Source organism: Humulus lupulus, chromosome 8, assembly GCF_963169125.1.
Source record: "Humulus lupulus chromosome 8, drHumLupu1.1, whole genome shotgun sequence".
Classification (NCBI taxonomy): domain Eukaryota; kingdom Viridiplantae; phylum Streptophyta; class Magnoliopsida; order Rosales; family Cannabaceae; genus Humulus; species Humulus lupulus.
In genome coordinates, this window is record NC_084800.1 from 34,484,618 (window position 1) to 34,492,583 (window position 7,966).

Below are 7,966 nucleotides of genomic sequence, written 5' to 3' on the forward strand. Positions count from 1 at the left end.
CTCGGATGCAAACAACTTGAAAGAAAGTGCGACATGTACTTGTATGACTCTATGGTCTCCAATTGGGTTTAATGAATGCACTGGACTCAGTTATTACTGTTTGATGGTTGTTTTATTCACTGAATTGTTGATTATGTTTTCTTGCTGAGTCTTCTGGCTCACAGGTGCTTTCTGGGCTAAGGGGTGCTCCTTAACAAGCTATCAAACCGAAGTAGAGGCGTATAGATACCGATTTGCAATTGGAATACCTTAAACGGGGTATCCATATGGGCAAGGTGCTTCTTTTTCGACTCGGTTGACCGAGTCTCTCACCGGAGATGGTTTAACTACAACCCAAAGCAAAGGTTCTTTTAGATTCTTGAAAGAGAGGTAAAGGTAAAGAGAAGCTCAACCAGCCATGAGTCGGAGGGCATTAGCAATGGTATGTACATATACAATCCGTTCGACCACCACGACCGAGATGCTCAGAGGAACTAGGGTTAAACCCAGCTTTTGCCGCTTAGGACGGCTTAATGTGTAATCTGAGTTTTGTAACAGGCTTTTAAACTAATGTTTTTGGGATCCCATGTAAAGAACTGGATATTAACTTAATGGAAATGTTTATAAAATGATCAAAAGTTTTTAATACCCAAACCTTAGTGGCTTAATCACATGTTTAGTCCAAATGAATTGTTAGTAAGTCCAACACTGGTTTCAAAAAACACCTGGTAATGGACCCTAATTAGCAGGGCGTTACATATGTGATAATTTTTTAGACCACATTATTATGTGGATATATTTGTGATTTGTGATTCGAGATGATCCTAGTGAGCACGTTAGCGAAAAAGTCACGGTGGGGATTTATACCCCGCTCGGGGTGAGCCTGGGGGTATTTCTGGGAATTTAGAGAATGTATTGGAGTCCATTTTGACATTGGGGAATATAATTGGTGTTTGGTTAGGTGTCGGGAAGTAAGCGGTAAATATTAGAGACACTCGAGGAATTAGCGGGAATTGGGTAAAATGACCAAAATACCCCTAGGTGGATTAAAAAACTTAGGAAACTATGGGAGGGTATTGTGGTCATTTGGCTTATAAAGGATAGGTATAACTCAGGTTTTATGCCTTAGTGGGAAGTGTAGAAAGGGCTGGAAATTCTGAAGGAAAGAAAGAAAAAGAAGGGAAAGAAAAGGGAAAGGAAACATGGTATTTTCAAGGTCGGTTTGGCATTCCCCCATCAGTTCTTGAGGTCTTTTGGAGCAGAAACTCAGGAGGAGTTTGGGCAAGAGCTATAGGTTAGGATCCTTGTTCTAGCTTGGGAAATTGGCAGAGCAATTCTTTCAGTTGAGGTAAGACTTTGAGGTTTTCTTCAGTTTCTGGTTTTGGTGTTGCCTATGATGTCTAAGCTGAATTTGATGGGAATTCTAGGGAATTCAAGCCAAGGGTTTGAGGAGGAGTAAGCCAAGGAGGTGTAGAGGCTGACTTAAGGTCGAATCTCCATTGAAGGTATGAAATTCTAGCTCTAAATTCTGAGGTTTTGGTTGTTTTGTTGAAGTTTCTGAGTTTGAGGTTCAACCATGGTGAATTTTGAGATAAGGGGTGCATTTTTTTAAGTTTTGTATGGTTGGGATGCTTGGGATGAGTTATACATGTTAGTAAGCTTGATTCTAGGTTTGGTGGAAGCTTGGAAAAGTTTTGGTAAGGTTTGGCTCGGGAAAATCGCAGGAAGGAAAAATGCAGGGTTGCTGATTCTGTGACTAGCGCTACAGCGCTAGCCTTTGGGCGTTGTAGCGCTAGACCATGTTGTCTAGGGGATTTTAGGCTCTGTTTGTAGCGCTGTAGCACCCTCCAAAGAGCGTTGTAGCGCTACCCTATTCCCAGAAAATGGGTTTTTGAGTTATTTTCAAGGGTTTTTGCCCGGGGGTTCGGGGTTCGATTCCACCACCCCGTTTGGTGGAATTGGGGCTTCCCGAGGTTAGGTTTTGGACTTGAGGTTTGGTGATGATTCTGAACAATGGTTGTGACAAGGTGTGCGCTAGGGCTCAAAGGGGATCGTGCTCAAAGATAAAAGTGAACGAAGCTAGCAAATCGAAAGGTAAGAAAACTGCACCCGGTTATGTGTTTATGATGGGACTAAGTGCTCCCGATATCTGTATAATGTCAAGATGGTATTATGCCATGGGACATGTGATAAACGGCCTAAGGGTGTCGTATACAATATTTGCGCGATGGGCGCGGCTTGGCCACTGGTTGCCGAGGACAGCCTAACATTCACTGAGCTTGGTTTAAGCGGACCAGAGTCAGTGGGATAAATAGAGGGTGCGGCCTAAGGGCGCTAACCCTAGTTATCATTTGTGAATTGATTATTGATATGAAGAGATATGTTTGGTATGCTGAATGTTTGATTATCATGGATGCTTAGTCTAATGAGATCATGTTTATGTGATATGAGATATTGGGTTGTCTGTTGATTGCTTATGCTGTGTTATTATGTTTTCTTGCTGGGCCTTGGCTCACGGGTGCTACATGGTCCAGGTAAAGACAAAGGCAAGTTGGACCAATCCTGAGATGGAGAGCTACGGGGCTGAATGTACATAGTCAGCTGTTCGGCCACCATGGCCGAGGAGTGGATCAGGACAAGCAATGCTTATCAGTCTGTTTCGCCTTAGAGTGGCTAATTACTGTATTTAAATCTTGAATCTTTGTAAATGGTTCTAATCTTAATATTTTTGGGATCCCGTGTAAACAGAAAATGTTTATCTGTAAGGAATGCAGTTTTTGTGACCAAAATATTTTAACCTTAGTTCCATTATAGTTTCAGTAACACGTTTTTAATTAAATGACTTGATTAGCGAGTCTAGCACTTTTATAATTATATAGTGTAACAGTCTTGGTTATCCAGGGCTAAAACCAAGTTCCCAAAGCCAAAACACTCAAACAGGCTCAAAACCACCCAAGAGCCGCGGCCCTAGCACCTTGAGCCGCGGCCCCCAGCCACACCAGGAGCAAGGGTCGCGGCGCCCAGCAAAGCCAAAATGCTCCACCTGTTTCTTCGAGCTAGGGCCGCGGCCCCCAACCTAGAACCAGCCAAAACTCGACCTCCTTCATCCCAAACCCTCCAAAAACATACCTAAACACTTCCAAATCCAAAAATCAAAGTTCCCAAACTTCCTAATGGTCCAAAACCACCAAATCCCGAGGCTCAAACGAACCAAAAACTCAACGATTCACAAAATCCAATTCAAAGCTTAGAAACTCTAAAAACTCAAAACTTAGATTACCTTTGATTGGGTTGTTTCTCATCAAATCCTTCGGTCAAGAGGCTTCTAATCTTTCCTAGGATTTCTATGCCTCGATCCTCGCTTGATTCCGACTCCTAGAACTAAAGATTTCTTCGAAAATGCCTCGAACGGTAAAATGAACTAACGGGAAGAGAGAAAGGGTTTTCTAACGTATGGTTCTATCTGACAAGCTACTTCAAGCTTAAGTAACCTCAAATAAAACCTAGGGCTCGGGGTCCCGAAAACACCCCCGGGAACATTATAGTAAAAAATCCCTGAATTTCCTCCTGATCTCAATAATTCCCAACTTATCATCAAATAACATTCTCATTACTCAATATCCCAATAAAAGACCCCGTTATGACAAAACCACTACTTTATGATATAAGACCGTCTCATGCCGAATAGTTTGAATATATCTCCATAATAATGGGATCTCATCCATAAATCACAATATGCACCAAAATACACAAATATGCCCTTAACGGCCAAATTACCAAAATTTCATAATAATCAAATGTGGACCTACATGCATGCATATAACATCATATTATAATATAATTCACACAAACATGCATATTATCATTTAATGGCATAATTAAACAGTTATGACCCTCCAGGCCTACTAATCCAGTTATTAAACCGCATTAGGGATTTCAGGGCATTACACGGATGATCTCGACAAAGTCTCTTGTTAAGACCTAGGTAAACCAAGGTAGCGAGCTCATGATGGTCGGCCGATGTCGAAGGAATTCGATTATTCGACGTCAATAGCCCAGTGTGAACATAGTTACTATTTGAAAATCCCTATTGTTGACTGCGTTTTTAGCCAACGACGTGAGAACGTCAAATACGACAAGCCTTCAAGAGAAATCAAAACGACAACAGACGGTATAAGCTAGAAAAATAAAGAACACAGGAGATTTTTATAGTGGTTTAGCCCCGATTGTCGGTAATAGCCTAATCCACTTAGAGATGTGATTTATAAACCTGTACTCAAGATCAGATGGACTGAGCCAACTGAGTTTCTTCAGTACAGATTGTGAAAATACAAGAATTCTCTCTAATTTCAGCACTTTCTCTCTCTAGAATAGACAGTCCCAATTTTCTCTCTCTCTAGAAAGAAGAAGCAGAAGAAGCCACTCTCTCATCTCATAAGCTCTCTATTTATAGAGATGGGATCCTCAACTGATATCCCCTTATAATAGATCCTCAACATAATTTTATTATATTTATTACATTTATATTACAAATAAACATTCAAAATTCAAAATGTAACAAATCCCCATTTGTGGGAAGAATGAGAGATTCCCGCGCATGTTGTTGAAGTTGTGTCTGACTTAGTCTCCTCTAGCTAGTTGGTCCACCTCCTACTCACTACCCATGCAAGTGCTGGTTGAACATGCATGGTGGTAGGATATGCATGGTGGTAGGTTGAACGTGCATGGTGGTAGGAGATGCACTTCTCTCCTCTAACATGCACTCTCCTCTAGCATGCCATGTTCCTCCTTGAACCAATCTCCTTGGCTTCCCCTCGGACCAAGGTGGTCCGAGGCAACCTCCTTAGCACCTCACCTTGAACAACATTGAGGCAACCTCACCTTGGACAACATTGAGGCAACCTTCTTTAGCATCTCCCAAACATGTCTGATCGAACATTGTATAGACTTTCCTTATGAAAGTCTAAGTCTCCATTCTCTTGCATGAGACTCCTCCTCCTTAGCTATTTACCTTGGACACGTTCGAGCCAACACTTAGAAAACCTTGGGAGGCTTGCCTCCTACACACCCTTGGGGTCTCCTAGGACCACACCCTCCTTGGGGTCTCCTAGGACCACTCCCCTTAGCTCTCCTAGGAGGCACTCTCCTAGATGCATTCTCCTTAGCCTCCTAGGATGCATTTTCCAATTTTTGGGGATAACACCTATATATAAGGGATTAGTTGTAATCTATTGTAAAATCCCAAATATCATGGAATTTATATGCGAATTGTATAATTATATGCATTTAATTATATTTAATTTGTGATTTGAATAATGATTCCCCGAAATGTGAGGGGAGATATTCTGTAAACCAGTCTATAAATAGATTGGAGCTATTCATTTGTAGAGGATGGAGAAGTTTGTATTGGGGAATACTCTGTTAAATTGCTCCCAAGAGCTTTGAGAGAATTCCATAGTTGAATAACATAAACTCGTGGACTAGGAAGATTTTAACCGCTGAACCACATAAAAATCATGCCTTTTATTGTTTGTCTCTTCTGGTATTTTGTTTAATTACTCTTCATTTCTAAGTCAACAAAAAACGACGTCAACAATTTGATGCTTTCATTGAGAGCCATTAAACAAGATGTGAGTCTGTTTAATAAGAAATCCTCCTGAATCATCAATGGCCGCTACAAACAACCCCAATACTAGTGGGCGACCACTGCCCCAAATACCTGAGGAGCAGACTCCTCATACTGAGGAATATCCTCGACGACTTGGAAAGCAGCCCATGGTGTACCTAGACCCTGAGGAGAGGAGTGATTCATCCAATTCTCGAGGAACACCTGCTATCAGGCCTGATGAGGATCTGTACTAAGACCCCGAGAGATATGTTCCTATCGTGGAACTTGAAAATTGCCAACTGCACAAACAGTTGGCAGAGGCGACAAAACGCATTGAAGAATTAGCCCAGGCACCTCCTTGTAGGCCTAGAGGACATCCCCGTGGGAGCACGACCGCTAGGAGGGCGGAACAACCATCGCAGCCGAATCAGCCGAGGTCCCGGAGAAGCATCTGGGCTGAGGCCACTATCAACCCAGCTGTAGAATTATCAACAGGAACGAGTAAAAACTGAGCCCCCCAGTGGCTTGGAACCCACATCCTGATGCTGCAAGAAACAACTCGGAGCCTATCCGTGAAAACTCTGGGCCATCCAAGCCTGACAATGTGAGATAGCCACTGTCACCCATAAGGCATCCACCATCACCAATAAGGCACCCCTTGCCAATCCGAGAGGTCCCACGACCTGCACCACGCAGGCCATCTCGTAGTGGCAGTCGTTATGGAAACAGACAAGCTAGGCCTGGACAGGGGAACAAAAGGGAGGCTACCCGAGATCACAGAGCTCCTCAACCCTTGGGAAGCCAAATGTCAAGATCATAAACTACTAGAACAAGGAGACCAGCAAGGAACCCACCTCATAATCATTGAGCCACACATCCAGAGAGGGCTACAAGTTACACAAGCGGAAGCTCAGACTACACTCGGTCCGTAAGCATTTATAACACTGAACCAAGGGATACGGGGAATCGAGGGAATCACCCTGATATGCGAGATCATCTAAACCATAACCGAGGGCGAGATAATCCCCTGAACCCTGATCTGTGAGACCATATGAATGGTAGTAAGCAGCCAGCATATAACCCTATACCAAGACAGGGAGCTAGAGTTTTTATTAACGATAACCAGCCCCCTCAAGTCCAGGCTCGACCCCCAGTGGATTTATTCCAGGAAATGATTGATCAATTAGAAAGAGCATTTAGGCTCCTGCAAGACGAGCGTAACAGGGATAAGGCTAAAGAGTCTGACGAGGAACTCCAACCTTTTTCCTCGCATATTTCTAACACTTAATTTCCCCAAGGATTCAGAATACTCCATGTACCACCATTTGATGGAAACTCGGACTAGTATAGTCATCTGAGTACTTTTAACACCATCATGCGAGCCAGGAATGTTGGCTACGAGCTTAGATATATGATGCTCCTAGCCACTCTTACAGGACCAGCAAAAACTGGTTTAAAAAGTTTCAAAGACATTCGATCTCATCTTGGGATCAATTGGCTAGAGAATTTAAGAAGCGATTTAAAGCTATGGTTGGCATTAGGCCCTCAACCTCAGCCTTAACCAATGTTCGACCACAGCAAGACGAGTCGCTAAAGAGTTACCTTATGCGGTTTAACCTAGAAGTGGCCCAAGCTTGAAATGTTGACGATAGTGGCCACCTAATGGCCGTTAGGGCTGGTATTTCGCGAGGAAGTCCCCTTTGGGAAGATTTACAAAGGAAACCTATTAGGTCATTAACCGAGTTCAATCGAAGGGTCCAAAGGTTTTTCAATGTCGAAGAGGCGAGGTTAGCCTTAAACCTAACCTCTTAGCCCATAACTACAACGACAAACGTGAACTCTTCCTTGACCTCGGCGACCCCATCAACTTCAAAACCCTCCAGGGATAACCCTTCTAAAAGGAAGAAGAACGAAGGGAATAACCCCGAGGCTGATAGAGGTAAAAAGAAGAAAGGGGATAAATATTTCTCCGTATACAAGGTGTATACCGAGCTTAACAAGACTCGGGAGAATATTTACCTGGCGAATGAAAACTAGGTTCCGTTCAGGCAACCTCACCCCATGCGGAATCAGAAGGCGAAAAGGGACTCAAATAAATACTGTAGATTCCATAGAGACATCGGACACACGACCAATGAATGTTGGCAATTGAAGGACAAGATCAAAGGTTTGATCTCGAGGGGATATTTTAGTCAGTACGTCAGAAATCGAAATCTCAATCAAGCCTCAACAAGACAGAGGGCAGCAGCTACACAACCTGCCCAACACAACAACTCCCGATTTTGGGAGGAAGAACGACCCCCTCTGATTGATGGGAGGATGTAGTAACCATCTAGGGGGGACCTCATATTACAGGCTCGGGCAGGAACGCCCAGAAAA